At 35.8% G+C, this 11,795-nt stretch overlaps 1 long non-coding RNA gene across 2 annotated transcripts in view; it reads right to left on the reverse strand.

Annotated features, from left to right (window-relative positions):
• Positions 1–11,582, reverse strand: part of LOC103566537 (uncharacterized) — a 122,620-nt gene extending 111,038 nt beyond the window's left edge. Inside the window, exons 1-2 of one of the 2 annotated variants that reach the window (XR_548528.2) lie at positions 11,473–11,582; positions 6,524–6,606 (exon numbers count right to left, since the gene is read on the reverse strand). This is a non-coding gene — a long non-coding RNA (uncharacterized lncRNA). Of the gene's footprint in view, positions 1–6,523; positions 6,665–11,472 lie in introns of those variants that run through there. The other variant, XR_011539016.1, reaches the window with a different exon arrangement.
• Positions 11,583–11,795: the final 213 nt, after the last annotated feature.

Genomic DNA, 11,795 nt, shown 5'->3' on the forward strand with positions numbered 1-11,795 from the left:
GTTCTTCTTTCTCAGGATTGCTTTAGCTATTCAGTATCTTTCGTGGTTCTGTACAAGTTTTAGGATGGTTACTTCTGTTTCTGTGAAAATACCATTGGAATTTTAATAGCAATTTCATTGAAAAAGTAGATTGCTTTGAGTAGTATGGACATTTAGACAATATTAATTATTCTAATGCATTAACAAGAAATATCTTTCCATTTACTTATGTCTTCTTTGATTTCTTTCATAAGTGTCTCATAGATTTATTTTTTTTTCAAAGATTTTATTTTTTTCCTTTTTCTCCCCAAAGCCCCCCGGTACATAGTTGTATATTCTTCATTGTGGGTCCTTCTAGTTGTGGCATGTGGGATGCTGCCTCAGCATGGTTTGATGAGCAGTGCCATGTCCATGCCCAGGATTCAAACCAACGAAACACTGGGCCGCCTGCAGCGGAGCATGTGAACTTAACCACTCGGCCATGGGGCCAGCCCCTCATAGATTTATTTTTACTTTAATAATACTTAAACTAGTAAAATGATTTTATACTATATTCTGAAATATGTATTTTTATTAAATATGATTATTTTCTACAGAGTATCACATATTTGTAAAGTCTAGAGGAGGGTTTCTCAGCCAAAATGTGTGGACATTTTGCATCATGCATGTTAGCATCATCCCTGGCCTCTATCCACTAGATACCAGCAGCACTCCCATCCCCTTAGTTGTGATAACGCAAAATAATTCCAGACATTTCCAAATTCCCACTTAGGGGACACTATCACCCCCAGTTTTGAACCACCCATATAAAAAATAATGATGAAATTAATACCATTACCCTCCATCACACAGCCTAAGAAATGTACCATTGCCATCACCTTGAATCCCCCATATATCTCTCTCAGCTTTCTTACTCTTCCTCACAAATCAGAAGAAACCAGCCTCTTGAATTCTGCATCTTTACTATCTTAATTTTGTCTATAGTTGTTTTGGGGTTTTTTGTACATTTCTTTATTTTCAAACATATTTTCTCATTGTGTATGTTATTATAATTTATATATATTGAATCATACTAACTGTAATATTCTATGAATTGCTATCTTCAGTTAATATTATTTTCCTGAAATTTAACCATCGATGAATGTGGCTGTATTTCATTGATTTGCATTTCTGCATAGTTTTACACTGTACGAATATACCATAACTTATTTATTCTTTCTACAATAGACACTTGAATTGTTTCTAGTTTTTTTGGTGTAATGTTCCTAGGAACAATTTTGTCCTTACATCATTGTAAATATTTTGAAGTTTCTCTGGAAGAGTGGCTGTCAATTGGAGGCAAGTTTATTTGACAATGTCTAGAGACATTCTAGAGTGTCATGTCTAGAGAGCATTACTGGCATCTAGTGGGTAGAGGCCAGGGATGCTGCTAACATTTTGCAATGTACGGGACAACCACACTGCCAACAAAGAATACTCCTGCCCAAAATGTCCATAGCACCAAAGGCTGAGGAAGTCTGTTCTAAGGCACATAACTAAGGGTTGATTTGCTATCAAATATGTGCCTTTGAGCTTTAGTGAAAATGCCTAGTTCCTTTCCAAAGTGGTTATTTACATTCTCACCAATAGTGAATAAGAAGTGAATAAGATTTATACTTTCTTCATTTAATATTATATTTTTACTCCTTTATAAACCCTTTGGCTGTGAAGCAGTATTTCACTGTGGTTTTCATTTGTATTTTTCTAAAGGTTAATAAAATCAGTTATGTTTTGTTGTCAGTAAGTGTGTGATCACTTTTGTTTCCATTGGATTAATTGCTTCTTAATTGATTATAAGTTCTACTTACATACATTAAAAACTAATTCTTTCTGCTTTATCTTTGTCTTCTCCCAGTTTGTGTCTCACCTTTTCACTATCATCATAGCATCCTTTAATGAGTAGCACTTAGTTTTATCAAGTTTAATTTACTAATCTTCTCCTTTATTGTTTATACTTTTCAGGTCTTATTTAAGTCATATCTCTTCTAAAGGCAGACAACATTCTCTTAAATTTATAGCTTTTCTTTTTATTTGTAAGTGTCTAATCCACTGTGAATTGATTTTGAATGTTTTATGTAATAGAATTCTGACTTAATTCCTTTTCCATTTTGATAACCAATTGACAACATCATTTATTAATGTTTTGTTTCTTCTCCCAAAGTCCAATACTAACTTCATCATAAATAAATGTTCAGATTTTCATTTTGGGCTTTTGAGGGCTCAGTTTTCTGCTCTAATGGATTATTCATTTATCCCTTGGCCAGTAATACTATGTGTTTATTCTTCCACCTACTATGATTCTCATTATATGGCAGAGCATTAACCCCCACCTTTCCCTTCCACTCCAGGACTGAGTTGTCCTGTCTAGGCTGGTAGTTCTCCTATAATATTTAGAAGCATTCTGCTAATTGCCAGTCTCCCAAAAAGTCTCTTCTGAGTTCAACTGGAATTATATGAAATGTATTAATTTTGGAAAGCTTTACATTTTAAAATATTGAACCTTCTATTTATTTATCTTAAGTGCCCCTTAGTGATTTATAGCAGTTTTATATTATTTTCTCCATAAAAGGTCTTGCTTGTATATTTCTTTATATTTATGCTTGGTTACTTTTTGGTTGTTATTTAAAATATTACATTTTAAAATTATATTTTAAGCTTGTTTCACTGTATAAAAATTCAATTGCCTGATGTATTGATTTCAACATCAACAAATTTGCTAAACTCTCTTGGTAATTTTATGAATTAATCTGAAGTTACTCCTGAAACTTCTCTTTTCTTACAATCATATCTAATGTATCAAGAAATTCCGTTGGCTCTGATTTCAAAATCTATCATCAACTCTATGTTATTATTTTATTGCAAGTCACTATTACCTTTCACCTAGGTTATGACAGTGTTTAACCGACTTTTCTTCCAGTTACAATAGTCAACTTGTTCTTTTTGCTCGGATGTTAGATTGTGTCATTTACCTACTCAAAACTCTCTGTGGTTCCCTATTTCACTCTGAATAAATGCTGAATTCCTAAGGCTCATGAAGACTGTACATGCATGGCTCCTGCCCCTTCTTCATACTAATCACGGAGCTCCCCTGCTCAAATGACTTTCCCCTTAGCTCTTTCCAAAGATGATGGCTAGACTCAGCTTGGTTCAGGGTCTCTCTTGTTTCTGCATAGCAGACTCTTTTCCCAGATTGCTTCATTCCTCTTTCCCTCACTTTGTTCACACATTTGTTCAAATATTACTATTCACGGAGTTGTTTAAAATTACCTCCTTACTCCATGACGTTCCCCATCCTTACTCGGTTGTTTGTTTTTTATTCATGCTGATTCGTTTGGTTTTGTCCATTATATTTAACATCTTCTAACATACTGTTTATACACCATTATTACTTAGGTATATGAATTACATAGCCCCCATGAGGACAGCTATTCTATTTTTCTAAATGTATGTTTGGTATTTATGCGAGGTACATCATAAATATTTTTCGAATTAGTAAGAGACTATGTAAATATATTCATTATTAATGACTGTTTGAATATATATGTAAAGATGATAATTGAACTGCTAATAATGATTGTTTTCTTTGTTATTGCCGGATCCTTACATTTTGTTTTCTTTTTTCTTATCTTAGTGTATGGCTCAAATGCTATTGCAATGTTTATTTAAAAGGTTAAGGGCAGTCACACTTGTAATTTCCAGATCCTAAGAGGAACACTTTAACACTCCCCATTAAATGTGATTTTGCTGTATGTGACACTGTAAATGTCTGTTGTCAGCTTGAAGCAGTACTGTTTTGTCCCTAATTTGCTAAGAGTTGACATCATAATTGTAAATTGCCTATTATTGGATGATTTTGTCTGCTTCTAAGTAGAAAACTATATTTTCTCTTTTAAATGATTAATGCAATAATATTTGATAAACATTTTCTAGACTTTATAATCCAAGGAAAAACTCAAATCAGTATTGTTTTCTTTAAGAATTCTGGAATTAATTTGATAATATTTATATTAGGATTTTTTCCTGTAATTATCTTTTTTAAAAATAATATAAGTGGTTTTATATTTAGATTATGATTGATTTTTTTAATTAAACTCTGCAAGTTTTCCATAGGAATTATTTGTTCCTTGCTTGTTTGTTGGAAATCACTTAAGGAACTCTATAGAGCTGGTGACTTCTTTCTGTGAAGATTTTTAATTACCAATTCAATACTTTCATGCTTCTTGGCCTGTTCAGCATTTCTGTATCTATCTTGAGTTATTGTGAGTAAATAACATGATTCCTAGAAATTGGAGCATTTATTCTAAATTTTCAAATCCTTTAGCCCAGCGGTGTTTATGACATCCTCTAATCATTTTTAATATTTACATTATTTATATCCCCCGTTTTATATCTATATTATATTTTATTAGCTTTTTCTCTTTCTTCTTTTTTCTGTTTTCCAGAGGTTGTCACTGTTACTTGTATTTTTGAAGAATATAAGAACATGCATTTATTTTTCTGTTTCCCTCTATTGTATGCTTCTTTTCTATTTTATTGATTTTTATTCATACATTTACATTTCTTTATTTTGGGGGGTTAATTTATTATTTTTTTAATTCTTTCAAAGCTAGATGATTGGATCAGTAATACTCAACCTTTCATTTTTGCTAATATAAGCATTTAAGGATTACATATTTCCTTCAATGTACTGTCTTAGCAGAAGTCCATAAGTTTTTAATTTGGAACGTGCAGGGAGCTAAAGTAACCATACAGGGCCATGCAGTTGGTAAGTAGCAGAACATAACCTGGATGCAGGCAGCCTGGCTCCAAAGGTCATGCTCTTAATCACTAATCCCTGCTGATCATCTTCCATCAAGTGAAAATATTTATCAAATAATTTTGTAGTATGATCTAATGTGAACTCTCAGATAGGAAATGCTTCTTAAAAAGAAAAAAGAATTCTTCTTACAAAACACATCCTCAAAATAGAAGAAACAAAAATTCTTGTCTAACTTATCTTACATATTATATCCTAAAATTGTTTTTTATCAGAACTCTCATGAGCCTCAAATCACATCAACATTGGCACATCTTTCAGAAGTAATTTAAATGAAACACATATTGCATTAATTAAGAGAATATATATTTTAATTTGAAATTCAATAATTGAAATTTATACAAATATTAAAATTTACTTTATGCTTATCTCTATTTCTCCTCAAATCCTTATGTTTAGTTGTCATTTGGAAATAACATTGACTATTAATATTTTTCAACATAAAGTTAATAAATACAAAGCCTTTGTTAAATCTCATATTTATGGAGAAAAAATGACTTAGATAATTGATAGTGGAATGAATTAAAGGTGTAGTTCATTATCCTATTGGGATATTATGCATGGACAATACAATGGAATGTTCTAGACTTGCTAAAGAAAACAAAAGTATGATAGTTTCAGTCTTGTTTTTGGCAGGAAGTTCTTGCTCTGGTATCATTTTTAGTTATCCTAAGGCTAGCAATATTTGTTTCACTTTATTCAGGAAAGAAATCTCACCTCATTGCTCTTAAAATATAGAATCTCATTGTAATTTACAAGGTCCACAGATCAGAGGCCAAAATAAAAAGGAATTCAATTAAAAACACAAAGTGATTTGGACATTCCAATTAACAATTAGAACAGAAAACAAAGTTATTTAGAGTCTATTCTAAATTATATTATGCATCTCTTAAGGAAAATCTATATATGGCATGGTGGGTATTGTATCCAGATAACTGAAACAGAGATAAATAGATGAAAATATGTATCAAATAGTTATTCTTTCATAACTGGAAACTAAATTGAAGATCACATAGGCCATGGTATTAGACAGAGCAAAATTACTGAAGTATGTTCTATTTTAAGAATTCTTGAGCTAAAATTTATGCTTTTAGCTTAATGTAAGGAAAGAATTTGTCTTTCCTGAATTGTCTTCTTTGGTTAGGTGAGACCCATAAAATTATCAAATTGTGGGTATGTGTGTATGTTTGTGTGTGTGTGTGTGTGTGTGTGTACTTGGCTCTCAGAAAATTCAGAATGTGATTCTGGCCTCAATAAAGAAATAATATTTTGCTTGTTTCTGCTGGTATGACATCATTCCTTAGTTTTATTATTTCAGGGTGATCTAATAGATGTGATTCTCTAGAAACAACAATTCTCATTTGTAAAAATGCAGTGCAAATAACAATTTGGGGAAATTCCTACATTTTTAGGATATAACATTACAGGTTTCCCCCACTATTTGACAGTAGAGCTTTCCTATGAAATCTCTCTTAAGCCAAAATGACATAAAGTGAAGAAGCAATTACCATTAATTTATATGGGAAGATTTTTTGAATATTCCAAGACTCAAAAAATAACTTACCCAATCACACCAAATAACACATACAACCTAAAAGAACACTAACACTTAGTAAAAGCAGGAATGATATGATAAATACACATTTTATACAAAGTAGAAATAACGTCTGTAAGTGTAGTTTCACTTACCGGACGACAGTGAATTGGTGATGGTGGCGATGATGGTGTTAGGCTGAGTTGTCTAAGGCTGGGGTGAGGAGAGGTACAGGAGACTGCAGTGTAGGAGAGAGAGGAAGAGGGTCATCTATTAATATTTCATGGTCAGCTGGATCCATCAGGGCAGGCAGGTCATTAATGTCTACACCTTCTTCTATATCTGCCTGGCTCGAAATCGAAGCTTGAGATTTGTTGCCTGCTTTGGCTGATGTGGAAGGTTTGAAATATGACAGTAAGCTTGGCTGTTTAGCCTCCATAACAGCTTGCTGCAAAACAAACACTGAATGCTATTTTTGCTCTTCGTCTTTTTTTGTAAAAGTGAAAATCTTCTTCGGATTTCTTCCAGTTAGCAAAAACAGGTCCTGACGCAGGTTTTCTTAACAGCAAAATGGTGTAAAGCTAACTTTAGCAGAGTGGGAGCCCTGAAAACCTTGACAGTCACAGATAGATCAAAGCAACCATAGTCCACAGTGATCATCTTCTTTTCCAATTTACTTCCTATTCAACATCTCTACGCCACATCTTTTAACATGTATGTTTATTAAGGATTAATTTTTATTGAGATTATAGAAATATGCTAAGAGTTTCGTTGGAGAGAGAAACATGGCACTATCCATACTCTTAGGGAATTACAGCTAGTAATCCATAGTCTGTCCTGCTTTCGATTCCAAGAGAGAAGATTTTACTCCTTCACTGACTAAAAAGAGGCCCAGGAATGATAAAGGACTTCAGATCAACCTGATATTTGAGTCGAAAGCAGAGTGTCCATTTTCAGAAGAATTAGATTCATAGAGCTCAGGACTTGGGAGAACAGTCTGACTTACAGTGTCCAAAATTGTTACAAAGTAAATTAAATAACTCATGCTATATTATATGATCTGTGAAAAGGAATTTGTAGATCAAGCTTGGTGCTTATTTTTTTATTTGCTTATTATAAAGAGTGAGGAGAAATAATTGTGAAATTTAAAGAAAACTGTTGCTAAAATATACCCAATATTGCCCGTTATAATTTTAGTGTTGTAATTGCCATCCATAGAAATTACCCAAGGAATACATACCAGGTTTTTGTTTGTTTATCTAATAGTCAACCTTGTAACCTGGCATCAACTCTCCTTATAAGACTTTATCTGTCACTTGTCTTGAACACTCACACTCCAGCCAGAGTGGCTCTGTTCTCCATTTACACTGCTCATTTCATAACTTTGCCCCTTTATGTTTAAGTATCAATATCTTCTATTCCGCAAGTCTTTCTTGATTTTTCCCAATTGGAAATAATATTTTCTGCCTCTGAAATCTTATAGCACTTCATGTTAAATGTCTCACATTTGTTAGACTCCGTAGGCTCTCAGAGCACATGGACAACCTAAAACACAAATGTGATCATATTGTTTCCTTTCTTCACAGCTATCAAAGGTCTCCACTTGCCACTTGATAATCCAAGCTTCTTCTTGTGTATCATGCATGATCCATGATCTGAGCTCAATCTGCTTACAAATCCTATTACTTATATCTTCTCCACTCACAATTTACACTTTTTCAATGTTAAATTTCTTGAAGTCCCCCCACACCACTTTGAGCCATATTTCACTTAAGTCTTACCTCTGCACATTAGCTTTGGAGGCATAAGCCTCATCCTTAAAGTCTTGGGTGAGAACAGAGACTTGTATGTCAAGAGAGGGTCATGACAAAATCTTCATTTTCCCTATGTGTATGTGAGCCTTGTGGCAACTCATTTTATTAAACAAAACTGTGTTTTCCATAATTTGCTCAATACTAAATTTAGACACTTAATTCCATCAGTGACTTATTTTCCAAAGCCTGCAACAAACTGTGAAATGAGGTGTAAAATTGGATAAATTTTAATGTCCCTTGTACCTCTCAAAATTCTAGGTCCTCAGCTATTTTCCACATTGTTATAAGGACAAGAACATTCTGAGAGTAGGTGTCTGAAGTGTGGAGATTGGGGTAGAGTGAAGAGAAAAGAACTGTGTGACATTTAGAACATTGTAATTGCTAATGTCACCTATTTTAAACATGATTATGCATAGGCATTCCCTTTGTACATCCAGTGTGCCAGGAAGAAACAGAGAGTAATGTACAGGTGATCTCTACTTGGCAGTTCTTTGGTCTATTTGGGGAGTATCAGACTTCTCTTCAGCCTGTCAGAGTGCAGGGTTTCTGGGTACTAATGTGTTTGTAAAACACAGCATAGCTCACAGTTCTATTTGTAAGGCTGAGCAACTACTTCTACATTATGTTCTGTAAGAGAAGATAAAAACATCTTCTCTGAGGGGCTGGCACTGTGGCATAGTGGTTAAGACTGTACACTCCTCTTCAGTGGCCTGGGTTCACAGGTTCAGATCCTGGACGTGGACCTACACCACTCAACAGCTGTGCTGTGCCAGTGACCCACATACAAAATAGAGGAAGATTGGCACAGATGTTAGCCAAAGGCTAATCTTCCTCAAGCAAAAAAAAGAAAAAATAAGTAAGATTGGCAGCAGATGTTAGCTCAGAGTGAAGCTTCCTCAGCAAAAAAAGAAATCTATATATATCTCTTCTGTGTCCTTAATTGACCCCAGATAAATAAAAAGTAAAGCTTAGCCCAGTGTACTGATGAATTCGCAGGAAAGACTTAACCATTAAATGTTAGAATTTCAAAAAACAATGAAATTATTTGTACAAATAAACTGAAACAACCTTCATACTCTCACCTTAGACTAGGAGCAGAGAAGAGGATGCCCTCGTTCCTTGTTTAAAAGCTCCATCAGGTTAATCACATATACTTTCTTTATTCAAGAAGCAATATCTTTGAGTGTTTCCTAAGAAAGTGCTCACAGGACAAGCTGATGAGAGTGGCCAGGGATGGGGAAAAAGTCAAGCAAACGGGAGGTTTCTGTCAAGGTTTCAGTCTGACCTGTTCTCACCAGAGAACTCTGGAGCATAAATTTCACCTAGAAGTGTCTCACAACTTAAGGAAAGAGAGCTGGGCTTTCATGTTCTCACACACAGGTGTGTCACTGACTAAAGACGGTGGCAGGAAGGTAGGGAGGAGAGCAGGTAAGCTCAGGCACTTCTGGATTTCTTCTTCCATGAACTGCAGTCTCTTCAGGAGCCCTCAGACCTTCCTCCACCGAGAGGTACATGTGCAGACCATGAGAAGCAAAATGCCCCAAAAGCTGGAGGAGGAGCTCATAGAATAGTCAAAAGGGCAGATCGTCAACAATATTGCTACATATGTCCAATCATCCAATGCACAGACCCTTTGGTGCCACATAACAGATGCTCAATACATATTTATAGAATAAATGAATAAATACAAGATGCAAAATTTATGTTGGAAAGTAAGTGTCTGTGATGGTTAATTTTATGTGTCAACTTGACTGGGCCACAGAATGGTCAGATATTTGGTCAAGCATTATTCTGGGAGTTTCTTATCAGGGTGTTTTTTATGAGATTAACATTTTAATAGGTAGACTGAGTAAAGCAGACTGCTCTTCCTGATGAATGAGCCTCACATAAACAATTGAAGTCCTGAATAGAAAAAAAAGCTGACCCTCCCCTAGTAAGAGAGACTCTTTCCTGCCCGGTTGCCTTCTAAATGGACATTTTTTCTGTCTTTGAACTCAAACTAAAATATTGCTCTTCCTAGGTCTCCAGCGTGCCAGCCTTTGGAAGAGAACTAACCCCCTGGGTCTCCAACTTGCTGACTCGCCTGCAGATCTTGGAACTTTCCAGTATCATTAGATTCCTTGAGGACAAGTGTATGTCCTCCTTTGAGTAGGGTTCATATCGAGATAAGAAATAGGCATTCCATAGTTTTGCTTTGATGGGAGCAAGGGGAGAGAAGTCTTCTTAACCATCACCCATGTTAGTGACAGGACAAGACAATCCCTCTAAGTAGAAATGTAACATTACTGCCCAGAGATCCTCTGATTTCTCATCCAGGATCTACAGAGCTGAGAAGGAAAGAGAAAGGCAGAGATCAAATGAGTATTAGGAGGGACACATTTTGGATGGTCTTTGTGAAAATTCAGATGGAAAGTGGAAGGAAGAGGGGTAGTGACGGCGGTGAAGAGGTCCAGTAATTGTGACAATGGCCTTACAAGCAGCAAGTGTCTTAGAAAAGCCTCAGGGCAGTGATGAAAAGACACTGCCAGCTGTACATACAGATGTACGTTGACGCTGGCAGTGTTTCTGTCCTCCGCCCAGCAGCAGGTGGAAATAAACTACCACATTATTTCAGCAACTGAGTGACCAGTAACAACAGGGAGACAACTGTATTCTCAGTGAGTGTGCAAGTGAGCACATGTGTGTGTTTGGGGGGTAGGTGTTGGATGGGAGCTTCTACTTCATGCTGTGGTTCTCATCTCCTCTGTGCCTCTGCTAACAGGATCTGAAAAAACTGCTGCTATGTTGAGTGCAGGGTTGGGAAATCATCTGCTTATCCGTAGTATAACTAGATTCAACTTGTGAGAGACTGCAAAATGTCATGCTACAACCTTTGCTCAGTGTGCCTTCCTGATCCTTTTGCCCTAACTCTGCTGCAGGTCCTGCTACTGATCCTACAGGCAAACTTGGATGGAGCTAAACTCTGAGAAACCCCATGAAGATATTGCCAGAGCCTTCCCCTATGTACTGGATTCTGTTCCCATATCTCCTGCAACCCAGGCAGATATCCTCAGAAAGACAGTAGGACTTTCCAGTGTCTCTGATAGGCTCCCTTACTTCTCATTGGTGATCAACACACATACAAACCTGGTATGCATTCTCTGCCACCCCTCAGACACTGTGGTTTGAATTGCTCTCCTTTCCTTTGGAGGAACCCTATACTACCACTGGGTTAATTCCCTTTGGGTCAATTCCGTCAACACAATTTATTCCTTTCTTGGAAGTATTTCTGTCATGGGGTTATTAATTACCTTTGAAGCTGAAATCTTGCCTGTTAAGGATACTCTCTTAGTCCTCTCCCCTCACACATACATATCGCTTCATCCATTCCATCCCCAAGTAAGAGGCAGCAATTAGATCTGTTGAGAAAGGGAGAATGAAGAGATTCAGTGATCCATTCTGTACTCTGCCTTTTTGAGCTGAAAACTGGGGGGAGAGAATAATAGACCACTGCAGATGGTGTAACTGATTCTGCAGCAGTGCTCTATCAAACATTCCACAGGTATCTGAGAAAGTAAATTTGGATACACAGTTCCAGATTGAGAGGCCCAAGTATCTGATAGCTTTATCTCTG

This window comes from Equus przewalskii, chromosome 4 (genome assembly GCF_037783145.1).
Source record: "Equus przewalskii isolate Varuska chromosome 4, EquPr2, whole genome shotgun sequence".
NCBI classification, from domain to species: Eukaryota; Metazoa; Chordata; class Mammalia; order Perissodactyla; family Equidae; genus Equus; species Equus przewalskii.